A 13,128-nucleotide genomic window follows, 5' to 3' on the forward strand; every position below is an offset into this window, starting at 1 on the left:
TGCCATCCTTAAGCTGGGTCAGGCCACTTTCCATATATGGAACGACTTTGAGCTGATTGTGATTCCTCCAAGAATAGGGGAACCTTCTGCATTTAGGGGGCAGTTGTCCTTGCTTTTAGGCCCATGATAAATAAAAGGAGAAATAATTGCTTGTTTTTGGTAATCTTTTCCAGGGGTGTGGAATTTTTAAAATAATCTACTTGGCCAAGGGACAAAATGCTAATGAGATCTACATGTCCTGAAAAATCCACTTGTCCCACCTACATCAATTATAGGGCTGACACAGAAACATGTAATATGTTTTTATTTTGTTTTATTAAACCAATAACTATTCAGTGGTTTGTAATCATGCTAAAGAAAAACTTGAAAAGCTGTTACATTATCCCTATTGTCCAAAAGTATAGAAATTGTATAGGAATACAGCAGTAAATGATCTTGCATGGCAAGCTGCTCTAAGACTCATTGTTGACAATACTTCAGTAGTTATGATAGATGTGGCCTCTTATGTCCGCACACATGCTTTGTGCCTCCTGTTGTAAGCCAGAGATCAATAGCTCTGCTGGGATCATATTCCTCAAAGTTGGGCCCTTCTATTTTAAGAAGCATTAGATCTTGGAGAATATCTTGATTTAACCGTGTTCTTAGTGGGTTCTTAATGACATTCATTGCAGAAAACACACGTTCCGCTTCTGCTGTAGACACACTAAATGTGAACATCATCTCCACAAGCTTTAATATATTAGTTAACGTAGGAGGTTTTGTTGCTAGCAGGGTGGAGTATGCAGGCAATACAGGAATGCCTTTGCTCTGAAAGCTTTTAATATGGGTTTTAAGTCCACAAAACTCCTCTACAATTGCCAACCGCTCGTCTGTGGTGAAAAGTACTTCAAAATGTTGAACAATTGCCTCAATATCAGAGATCCCATATTTATACAGTTCCTCTCTACTCTCTGGCCATAGTGTATAATCAAATGCCTGAAATCCTTGAACTGGCATGGAATAAAAATTTGCAAACCTCTCATCAATATACTTAACTACACTGTCAATGAACTCACTGTCACTTTGGATTGTTGCTGCTGGTGGACAGCAGCCTGATAACCTTATTTCCCAGCCATCAGTAGAAATTTTTCCAAACTTTTTTTCTTCGGGGTGGTACAGTTTTTTAAACTGCTGCATGTATTCACCCAACTCACTCTTAAGGCCTACTAGGGTCAATGCACACCTCTCTACAGCAGGTGGAACATGCAATAAAAGCAGTTCATTAGACTGAAAGAATTCAGAAAGCTTAGACACTGGCTTCAGAACATCTCTCAGGCTGTAAAGGTTTTTTATAAATGTAAAGCTCGTTACAATTGAGAGGTACTTTTTTGCCTTCGCAGCAGAATCATCGCTCCCAGCTGCAACCTGTCCCAGGTGTAGAACCACAGTCTGCGGGTTTTGTTGCATGGCTGCCAAAGCTCGGGTTTTGCTGGATACCCATCTAATCTGTTTAATATCAGTGAAATGTGCAAAGTTTTCATCAATTATTCGTGAAATTTCTTTGGCATCTCGTCGCCTCTTAGGACTGTACCAGTAACATTTGAAAATCCATTTCAAAGTTTCTTCAAACTGACAAATAGAGGGTTTGGATTTTACAGCATCTAGAATCCCAAGCTGAAGTTTGTGAGCTACACAGTGGAACGGTAGAAGAAAAGGAATGTCTTTCTTTAGAAGTGCTGCAACTCCTCCCTTAGATCCCATCATTACTGCAGCACCATCAAAATTGACAGCTATTAGTGATGGGCCTGGATATTCTGTGGACCTCATGCCTACTAAATCCAAAGATAACCTTTGGATTCCTTTAGCTATACCATCCAGGACACCGCAAGCATGTGCATGTTCAAGTGGAACAAGATGTGCAAATAGAGTGTAGGGCTTCCCATCACTGACTACTCTCACCAGCACGGTTTCCTGTTCAATGATGGCATTATCTGTGCTTCCGTCTGCGATAATGCAAATGAAGCGAGAATTTGAAACAATTTTTTGGATGTCCTGTCGAAGTATATCTGCCTCACATCTTATGAACTCTGAGGCCTTTTCACGGTTTGTATAATTTTCTCCTATATCCACACCAGCTTTCTTCATAGCCCTACATATGATTTCCATGTCTGAGAGTGGCTTACCTTGTTTTGCTATTAGGTAAGCATTGTTAAACAAGATGGTCAGTTTCTTTCTTTCTCTCTCCTTCAGCTTTTGCAGTGCTTGCATGATGAGGGGCTGCTCTGTAGGGGGACTGGAATTTGAGGTACTCGCTCTAAGAGTCTGAGACTGCAACGCCATTTCTTTCATTTCCTGGCGGTGCCATGAAACACATGTCATATGTGCCTTGCTAGTTTCATGAGCTCTAATTGGTTCAATGCGCAACTGGTCACATCCACTTAAGAATGCATTTCTACCTGAACCTGAATAGCTGACTGCTACAGTAGGATATTTTTGGCAAATAGTGCAGTACATTTTTGGTCCTTCTCCTTCCTGGCTTTCCTTCAGGGCTAGCCATGGCCAAGATTCCACCCAGTGAGACTGAAAAACTCGTTTTCTTTTTTCAGCATCGTACTTTTTGTTCTTGTTTAGGTTAGGATTATGTGGGGTGGTACAACACGGAACCTCAGTTGGTTCTTTTTGATTTCCTTCCCCTGGCTTTTCTTTATCAGTGTCTTTACTTCTTTTGAAACCAAAGTTGAAAAGACTTTGCTGAGACATATTTTCTATCAACAGGACAAAGTGATCAAGTCTGAGACTACTTGATTCAGTTTTATACTCACAGTCCAGAAATGTAGAGCCAGTTGTGACAAGCCTTTCACATAGGTGACTCCAATAAACCTAGAAACAGATTTCCAAACTCTCTGAGAACAAGTGCCTGAGGCAGCCTGCTGCAATGAAGCTATGCTGCTATGGTTCGTAGTGATTTCCTGCCAAGTTGTGAACACACGGAGTCTGGTACTACACTGGCTGCACAGTAGACCTAGAAACCAAGAAAATATTTACACTAAGAACAAGGATGTGGGCTTTGGAAATGACAAGCTTACCTAAATGGGATTCAAATCTACCATCCTTGTTACCATAACAAAAATTAAATAAACCATTAGAAATTATGTATAATTGACTGCTTAAGAAAGATACCTCTTGTGATCAATGTTCCTGCTAGGGAGAGAGAGGGGAGTTTTCTCTAGTGGCAGCCATAAAGTTAGCGTACAGGGTGCCTGCTGCAAAGAACAGATTTATATCTTATGTGATAGTTAAGTTGATAAGTAAAGTCAGAGCCTTTACAAGTGCTTTCAAACAAATTAATGCATGTGAAAGAGGGCATTGGAAAGATGAGGGGCTGGGTGGTAGTGAGGGAATCGAAGGTGGTCATGGGGTGAGGGATCACAATTGCAGGGTACCCCATCAAGTGCAGGGGCATCTGGGATTTCCAAAAAAGTATTGTATCACAATACATTCACCTCTGAGGCTGAGGGAAGCCATATAAGCCCTTGCATGGGGTGAAATTTCCATATTATTTCTCCTTGTGGTGCTCCACAAGTGGGCAATGTTAGAATCAACAGTTTTAGAGTATGTGCAGGGGGGCCTACCATAGGTGCAGACGCACTTTCAGATGTTGTGCTTAAAGGTAGCCTTAAGTCTCCCAGGGAGTTACTTTAGTGCCCCTGGAGGGCATTTTCAAGGTATAAAGCAATCCTGGAGCTGGGGTTTTGCACAAGGGCTGTGCAGTGTGGGGAGCCCTGCTTGTTGGTCCTAAAGCTGCAGGCACACCTCGATCAAAGTAGAAAAAAGAAATATGTACACCTTGAATTTGTTTTATTAATGCTGTATTGACAATGATGATTTAGACAATGTAATGGTATTTGTTTTACTGGTCAGGAACCGCAATGGCATTAAAAGAATAAAATTAAAATAAAAATAAAAGCAAAATACCTACCTCTACTTACCTGGAATGGTTTCCCCCATCCTGTGGGGGCCCCCTGGTGGGGGTGGGGGTGTACCTGGGGCAGGCACCAGTGTGCTCTTTTCATGGTGTTTGACCATGGAAATGGGTCCACAGGCCCCCTAACTCCTGCCTAGACCCAGGCGTTAAATATTGCCGCTAAGCAGTCTTAGCGCCATTATTTAGTCCTACCTCCCTCCTGTGCACCATCTTTGCACAGGAGGATAAATAAGGCATTAGGGCCCTAGAGTAATTTTTTGGGCGGGAACGCCAACCTTGCATCTCATTGACACAAGCTAGGTTCACACACTTAAACCATGACTATTATTATGACCGATATTTTAAATATAAATAAGGAGTTAAGTTTGCACTGAACTAGTGTTAAAAAAACTGGGCCTGAATCTCATGGGCTCACGGCCAGTCCTACCATGTGATAAATGGGAAAGGGGGGGATCTATGCCTATGGATGACTGACGGCTGGCCTCACGCAGGGATGCAGCCTAAATGCCCAAACCCATGACACCAGCAGCATCACTGGCCTGCAGTGATATCACTACAGACTCCCATGGCACAAAAAGGGAGTTAGCAAGGTAAGCCCTGCGTTGTGTGTCACATTGCAGAAAGTTGACTTACTGCCTGACTTCTGGCTCCTTGTTCAAAGTGAGGCAGGGCAGACAGCCGGGCACAAGCAGCACAGACTTAATTACATGGATTTATTTAGCGATACAACCGTATCTCTCAATAAAATACATGTATTTAATATTTTTTGCAGTAGAGCAGTAGGAATTTCAGAAGGGCGCAGCCCCAGCGCCAGTGGCTGGCCGGCAGTTTTAGGAGGGAAGGGGCAAGGATTCCAGTCGAAAGTACCTGCCCCCAGTCCTGCATCAAAATTTGTTGTTCTCTGTAGCGCAGACGTTTTATGAAATTTTACAAACACCAATTGCAAACGTGATATTTCTTTTTCTTGCAAATCTGTATAATGAAACACACCATTTTGAATGTCTAGCTAACCCACGTTATGTGTGGCACCTTCAGCCTAACTACATTCTTCGTCATGAGCACTTTGGAATATTTAAAACATCAATTATATTAATTAAATTGTGGGCTTTATCCACTTGTAGATTACTACTTTTCTGGGGAAAAAGGTGATTTACTTCGAATTGGAAAAAACGACTTGAAATGTTGAGAAAAACTAATTGTAGACTGGTATAGCAGCCAGATAAAGTGCTTTAAAAAAAACACAGGAAAAGTAAAATCAGTTTCTAAAAGCACCTAACGCTTCCTGTCACTTGTCTGTACCATAACCTCCATAGTTTCTAACCCACGTCACAATTTTTAATTGCTCAACTATCAATATACACTGACCATTTTACTGTGCGAAACATGGTTAGAGTTCCATTAAGCAATTATGACGGATTGCCATGTTTTGCAGAATTTAAGCATTAGAAGCCAAGGCCAACGAACAACAGCAGTGACCATTCTGTTGAATTCTAAAAAGTCTCTGATTGCTATAATAAATGTTAAAGTTTCCTGTTTAGCAGCAGGGAGTCTGTGGGACGTTATTTAAAATTACTTTGGAGCACATCAGCAGGACGGGGGCCAAGGTTTTAATCACAGCTTCTTTGTTCTAACAAGCTATGTTATCCTGCACAAAACATATACATTCCCATAAGCTCAATTTTCTGGTCTTCCACCGCATGCCCTGCACAAGAAAGCATATTCATTGCATCGATCAATGTAAGCCTGCAGACAGTAGTCTCATTCAATAACGCTCTCACTTAAAGATAACATGGAACTCGCATGCCTGCCTATATTCGTTGGAGTAGATATACCAAAAGTAAAATGAGTGGATGAGTTACGCTCCCGGACACGGTAAGCTTGGGAAAGCTTGGAATCTCTGTACAAATACAGAATACATGCGGTACTTCCAGCTCGAAGTCGTCGTTTTTTTTTCAATCAGTTCGCCCCTTACCCGGTTAAATTCATGTTGTGAATTCTTAAGAGTACAAAACAGACTGCTGTGCTTACCGGGTCAAAATCCCAGGAAATCACCCCCCTTACTTTCCCACAAAAATAGAATAATCAGTCAATTGCGATGATTTTCTCTAGTCATGTCCTTTACATATATCTCTTATATTTACGAACGTGTTGTGAACGGGGCCAGGCAACATATTTAATATGAACAAGGCTGGTCCACCCATCCTTCCAAGTGCTGGTCAGTTACAAAAAGTCTTCAAAGGGGCCCCACGCTGAGAATTTTGTTTTCTTTGACCAGCAGCCCCTGCCCCCAGGCACTGGGAGCGCAGGAGCCTGCGCCGTGCGCGTGCCAACGGGGGGCTGGCTGTCAAAATTAGAACCTGCCTCGGTGACCCTGGACGAAACTGCGTCCCGGGCAGGCATTAAACAGGGCGGAGAGGGCAGAGGGGCTTCTGCAAGCGTGACAGGCTGCTGCGAGAGAAGGATGAGGGACACGACCGCCTGCCACTGCGAGGTAACAAGAAAATCACAGAGACCTACCTGCTGCGGGAGCTCGGTCCGGCGCCCTCTGCCGCTGCTCCGGAGCAGGAGAGAAGGAAGGAGGCAGCGCCCTCTAGCTGCCCAGCGTCCGCTCCCCACAGCCCGGCAGGGCTGGAGGAGTAGGCTTCTAGTCGCTGATCCCGGGGGAAAGCCCCGACTGGCTGCACACCGGCCGCGTGCTCCCCAGCTCACCTCCGATTCCGCAGGAAACGTTGGAAGGCTCCAGCCACTCTCCAGTTTACCCGCCACGGAGTGTTTGGAGGGGGCGGGGCCATAGATTTTTCAAGTGCGTTGCCGCGGGGGAGGGGAGTGCAAACTGACAAAGCCCGAGGCAGCGCCCACAGATATTGATTTAATGTCTACTTGTCCGTCGGACAAAATAGACATTAAATCTTATAGCCCGTTGTGACAATCAACATGGCTCGGGCGTCGGGCGATACGATTTCCCCCTCCCTGACCATATAGCACCACAAAAATACACCACTATGTGTTTAGAAAAATTTATCATATTTATCTGGCTCGTCAAAACGATTAAAATGCAATAAGTAAATGTTGAGATATCACTGTAAAAGTTATATAAAGTGTCTTAAGTCCTTTAAAAGCAAACAGAGTCTCTTTCAAGCACAAAGTATCTGGTTCGCTTGCAAAATCTCCGCTAAGAACCGCAGAGGAGGAGATGCGTGGAAACAAAGGGGGTGTGCGTCAATTTCTCGGGCCCCACATGGCGATGCGTCATTTAGCTTTCACCCAGGGACGGCTGTGCGTTGATTTCCGGCGCTTAGTCATGGATCCTCTTCGGGTTGCGCGGTTTTCAGGCGCCCCGGGGACGATGTGTAGATTTCCTGCGCTGGCAGGACTAAGTCGCAGGAGCTGCGCCGATTCGGTGGGCGTTGCGTCAAATTTTCTACCACACGGCAGGAGCTGTGTCGATTCCTCTCTGGAAGTCAGGCTGCGTCATTCCGGTTCGGCTGTGCGTCGTTCTGGTGGGCCGTGCATCGAATTTCCGGTCACAACGCTGGCGCTGCATCTATCTTCTCGATGTGAAGTCAGGCTGCGTCATTCTGGTTCGGCATGTGGTGAAATTTGCACTCTCGTGCAGGCTGTGCGTCATTTCTGGCAGGCTGTGCATCGAATTTCGCTGCACAAGGAGTCCTTCTTGTAGAGATGAAGTCTTTTTGGTCCTGATACTTCAGTGTACAGGAGGCAAGCTCTCTTTGAGCCCTTGGAGAGCACTTCTTCACCACAGCCAGAGAGCAGCAAGGCAGCAGGGCAACAGCAAGGCAGCAGTCCTTCACAGAAAGCAGGCAGATAAGTCCTTTGGGCAGCCAGGCAGTTCTTCTTGGCAGGATGCAGGTATTGGTTCAAGTTTCTTCTCCAGGAAGTGTCTGTGAGGTAGAGTGTCTACCCGAAGAAGTGTCTAAAGTCTGTGGTTTTGGGTGCTCTTCTTATACCCATTTTGGCCTTTGAAGTAGGCTTACTTCAAAGAAAAGTCTCACTTGTTAGTGAAATCCTGCCTTGCCCATGCAAGGCCTCAGACACACACCAGTGGGTTGTAGTCTGCATTGTGTGAGGGCAGGCACAGCCCTTTCAGGTGCGAGTGACCACTCCTTCTCTCCCTCCTAGCACAGATGGTTCATCAGAATATGCAGGCTACGCCCCAGCCCCCTTTGTGTCACTGTCTGGAGAGAGGTGCTAACAGCCTAACTATCGAACTAACCCAGACAGGGAATCCACAAACAGGCAGAGTCACAAAAATGGTTCAAGCAAGACAATGCCCACTTTCTAAAGGTGGCATTTTCATACACACAATCTTAAAATCAACTTTACTAAAAGATGTATTTTTAAATTGTGAGTTCAGAGGTCCCAAACTCCACATGTCTATCTGCTCCCATGGGGAATCTATGCTTTAAGCATGTTTAAAGGCAGCCCCCAAGTTAACCTGTGTGAGAGATAGGCCTTGCAACAGTGAAAACCGAATTTGGCAGTATTTCACTGTCAGGACATATAAAACACATTAGTTTATGTCCTACCTTAACCATACACTGCACCCTGCCCATGGGGCTACTTAGGGCCTACCTTAGGGTGTGTCTTATGTGCAGGTAAATGGGAGGGTTAGGCCTGGCAAGTGGAGACACTTGCCAAGTCGAATTTACAGTATAAAACTGCACACACAGACACTGCAGTGGCAGGTCTGAGACATGATTACAGGTCTACTTATGTGGGTGGCACAACCAGTGCTGCAGGCCCACTAGTATCATTTGATTTACAGGCCCTGGGCCAAGTGCACTTTACAAGGGGCTTACAAGTAAATCAAATATGCCAATCCTGGATAAACCAATCAACAGTACAATTTACACACACAGCATATGCATTTTAGCACTGGTTAGCAGTGGTAAAGTGCTTTAGAGTTCTAAAGCCAATAAAAACAGGTCAGGAAAAAATAGAAGGAAGGAGGCAAAAGGTTTAGGGATGACCCTGCAAAAAGGGCCAGGTCCAACAAGTACCAAATCAGTGATAAAGTAAAAATGCACAACAAGAAAATCCCAAGCCGAATGGAAAAATGTCCTAGATATTGTAACAGAAAGTTTCAAATCTGTTACCTGACTTTATTTTAACAGCAGCCAAATAAAACTAAATTTCCCATGAACAGTGGAGAAATCAGAAATAAACAAAGAAATAACAATCTCAACAGTCCGTGAGGCACATATAGTCCATCAACGATGTTGCCACGTCCTCTCCTTCATTCTTGTTTATATACGTCTGATCCTGAGGAAAAAGAGAGACAACCAAATCAGGTTCCATCCCTAATGAGGATACAGCATAATAAATGCATTCCTACCACAGTATGCAAGCACTGAACTTTCAGTAAACACCCGGCAATGAGCCATCAAAATAGGATATTAATAATAAACTATAGTCATTCTTACTCTTATGCAGAAAGATTCCAGGGCAGGAAAAAACTCATGAGAGTGGAGTGTTAATCCTTTCCTCCGTATCCTCAATAGAATTGAAACTTTCCGTTATGATAGCCAGGGAACGTTTCATTCTATGTCAGGACTGTAGGCAAGGATTATGACAGTTTACAGCTAGCCCACTATGAGCGAAGCCATATTGAGGATTGACTTAAAATAGAATCTCTTAAACGTGGAGTCCGAGGACCAGTCCACTGCATTGAGGATGTCCTCTAATCAAGCTCGGAGGGAGAATGCTTTAGAAGCCATGGCTTCCCTGACTGAATGAGCGCCGAATATCAATACCAGCTTCCTGCACCGCCCAGCTAACCCATCTTGCCATGGTTGGGGAAGATACGGCCCTAAAGGGTATCTTGAGGGCAATTAACTGTTTTTCCCCATGAGGATGAAGCTATGCCCTCATGGCCTCATAGCATTTAATACATCTGACCACAAATGATTTAAGCGAATCTGGAAATGACGGATAGGTTACCACCTGTGAAATGCACTTTGTCCTTCTTGTAATGTAGACAGTTACCCTGTCTGGGTTGAACACCCTACCAGAGATATCGATAGCCCTAACATCCGATACTCGTCTGCAGGAGATAAGACACAATACCTTGGCTTGTTTGGCTGAAAGTTCCTTGCGCGAAAGGTACTTGTTTGATGGCAAAGAGAGAACAAGATTAAGGACCTCATTAATGTCCCACAACGCAGAGTAACAAGGTTCTGGTGGTAGGGATAAACGGATACCTCTCATCAATTTTCTCACCAATGGATGTTCCCCCACCGGGTGATCGCCCCCCGGAGAATGTCCTGCAGAAATCTCAGACTTGAAGGTGTTGACTGACCAATATACTAACCCCCACGAGGCCAGGGAGGCTAAGAAGTTCTGGTTGTGAACAACTTGGGTCCCCACCGGATCCAGTTGTCGTCGATGACACCAGGCAAGCCATTGAGACCAAGCTGACCTGTATTGCTTAATGGTGCTGTCTGCCCATGCTATGGAGAGGAAAGTTGCAGCTTGTCCCGAAATTCCTGGGACCTTCCATTGTTGCCTGTAATCATGGAAGCCATAAGCAACAGAGTCCCCTCCATCGCTAGGGGGTGAGAAGTTCCATCAGGACTCGTGAGACGATCTTGAAGGTGGGATTGAAGGATTGAAAAATCCCAAGAAAGTTCCAGAATAACTGGAAACCATGCTTGAGATCTCCAAACCGGAGTTATCAAAACCAACTCCACTTGTTGTTGGTGCACCTGTGCCAACAGGCGAGTGATCCTGGTGAAAGAGGGAAATGCATACTCCCGCCCCGAGCTCCATCTTTGAAGGAATGCATCTGTGGCCGTCTTCTCCCCTGTCTAGTCTCCAACTGAAGTACCTGGGGAGGTGATGGTCCAGATGCTAGGTGAACAGGTCAATCGAGAATGGACCCCAACGTGACTGAAGTGCCTAGAAGACGAAGGACTTCAATTGCCAGAGGCTGGTATCCCTCAAATGTCGGGAATGCCAGCCCGCTACTTAGTTGGCTACTCCCAGAAGATGCTCCGCTGTCACTGAGATTTGATGGGACAGACAGTAATCACAGAACGACCTAGCTAGATCCGAAAGGGTCTTGGAGCGAGTGCCCCCCAAGTGATTTACATATCTCACAGCCGCCACATTGTCTTGAGCGGACCATAGTCCTCCTGTGGAAAATGCACCACACTGTGTGCCTCATGCTGAGCCAATGGCATCAGATTCTATGACTAGGTTGGAAAGAGAACCACAGATCGGCCCAACGTTCCTAGCCTCCATGTAGTAGAGCCTCCACTGGATCTCCTCTCTTGCTTTGTCTGACAGCACGACGACTTGAGAGTACTTGAGGCCTCTTCGGAGGTGATCAGCTTTGACACATTGCAGGGCTCGATAATGGGTGGGACCGGAATATAGCTTGGATGGAACAAGACAAAAGGCCTACCACTCTTGAGAACTGGCGGAGAGACTGACTTGGCCAGCAGGCGTCGTAGCTCGTGACTGATCATGTTCATCTTCCTGGAAGGAAGGCTGAGGGTGGCCTGTACCAAATCCGCCACAAAGCCCAGAAATGTCAGATTCTGGGTGGGCTTGAGGACAGACTTTGGTTCACTGATAATGAAGCCGAGGGATTCTAGCAGGGAGATCACCGTCTGAAGGTGCAATAGCAGGGACTGGGGAGATTGGTCAATCAGAAGGAAATCGTCTAAGTAAACGATCAGACAGACTCCCCGCACCCTGAGAAATTCCACTAACGGGTGCATGACCTTGGAAAAGCACTATGGGCAGACGAGAGACCGAATGGGAGTGTGTGAACTCCATTGTTTACCCCGCCATTGGAACTGGAGGAATCAGCGATGTGGAGGGAATATCGGGGCCGTTTGATATGCGTCCTTGAGATAGAGACGCACCATCCAGACGTTGGGACGGAGAAGGTCCTGTAACCGATAAATGCCCTCCATCTTGAAGTGGCAGTGAGTTGATGAGAGGGCGTTACCCTCCATCCCTTTTTACCACCAGGAAAAGGTTGCTGATGAAGCCCACTGGGTGGCGAGATGTTATTGTGATTGCCCCTTTCCGAAGTAACTCTGATATTCCTAAAGCCACCAGTTGTTTAAGGCGAAAAATACCTGAGAGGATGCAGTTGAACCGGTGGGCATAAAAACTCTATATGGAACCCTTGGATGGTTTGGAGCACCCAAGTGTCGGAGGTGAGGGACGCCCAATTGAAGAGGAAATGTCAGAGCCTGCCCCCCCCCAGAGAATGTAAAGGGAAAGAGTTGACGCTTACCTTGGGAGGAGCCTCCATCTCTAGGGGCAACTCTTGCCCCACAGAACTTGGGATGGGGTCTGATGGAGTAGGAGGTCCCAAACTTGGAGGCATCATTGTTTTGCCCTCATTTGTGGCTTTGGCCTCTGCCGGAGGCTGGGTGTTGTGCACGGCAGGCCAAGCGCCCTCAGCCACGACCAGCCCTGGAGAAAACCCGGGAGGTGAAGATTGGTTTGATTGAATTCTGTGCCTTGTCCAGGGAGTTGAAGGTCTGGACGAACTTGCCCAACTCCCAGACAAAAGGGTCTCCAAACAGACCCCCTTGCACCACTGACCCGCCTCCGAGGAAGCGAGGTCCCTAAGTTTGGGGTCTATTTTGAGGAGGAGCAAATGACGTCTCCTTGTAGAGATGGCGCAATTTGCGTTTCCCAGATATGTACTGGCTCTTTCATCCCTATTGGAGAGTACCTCTGGAGAAATCAGGGTGCCTGACGCTTTCGCATCCTCTGCCATATCGAGGATGTGGCTATGGGGTCCAGGAATGTCTAATAACTTGTCCTGACAGGTACTCCAGGACCTGTTTGTCCCTTTCTTGGGATCCCGAATAAATTTCCCTAAAAATGTCACCATGCACTCATCTATTTCAGGAGTCAGGGCTACCTTATCACTTAAGGATGGGCGGGGGCATTCTGCGCTTAGGTGGTTCTGGACTTCCTTGTTGAGTGGGTTATGGAGCCGACCCGCTACATACGCTGCCACTTTATCGTCAGGCGACCACTCCACTGGTCTGGGGTGGATGAGCAGCTCGGGTTTGAGCAAATAACATCTAGGGGGGTCTCCTGCATATGGCAAAAGGGGCACCATGAGCGAGATCCCTTGTCCTGTCCCCGTCTGAGCCTGACTGGATATCATT

The 13,128-nt window shown here is 46.0% G+C and overlaps 1 protein-coding gene across 3 annotated transcripts in view; it reads left to right on the forward strand.

The window, feature by feature from the left end:
* MATCAP1 (microtubule associated tyrosine carboxypeptidase 1) overlaps positions 1–13,128 on the forward strand; it is a 275,124-nt gene that overhangs the window by 125,218 nt on the left and 136,778 nt on the right. The window lies entirely within an intron of this gene.

This window comes from Pleurodeles waltl, chromosome 12, assembly GCF_031143425.1.
Source record: "Pleurodeles waltl isolate 20211129_DDA chromosome 12, aPleWal1.hap1.20221129, whole genome shotgun sequence".
NCBI classification, from domain to species: Eukaryota; Metazoa; Chordata; class Amphibia; order Caudata; family Salamandridae; genus Pleurodeles; species Pleurodeles waltl.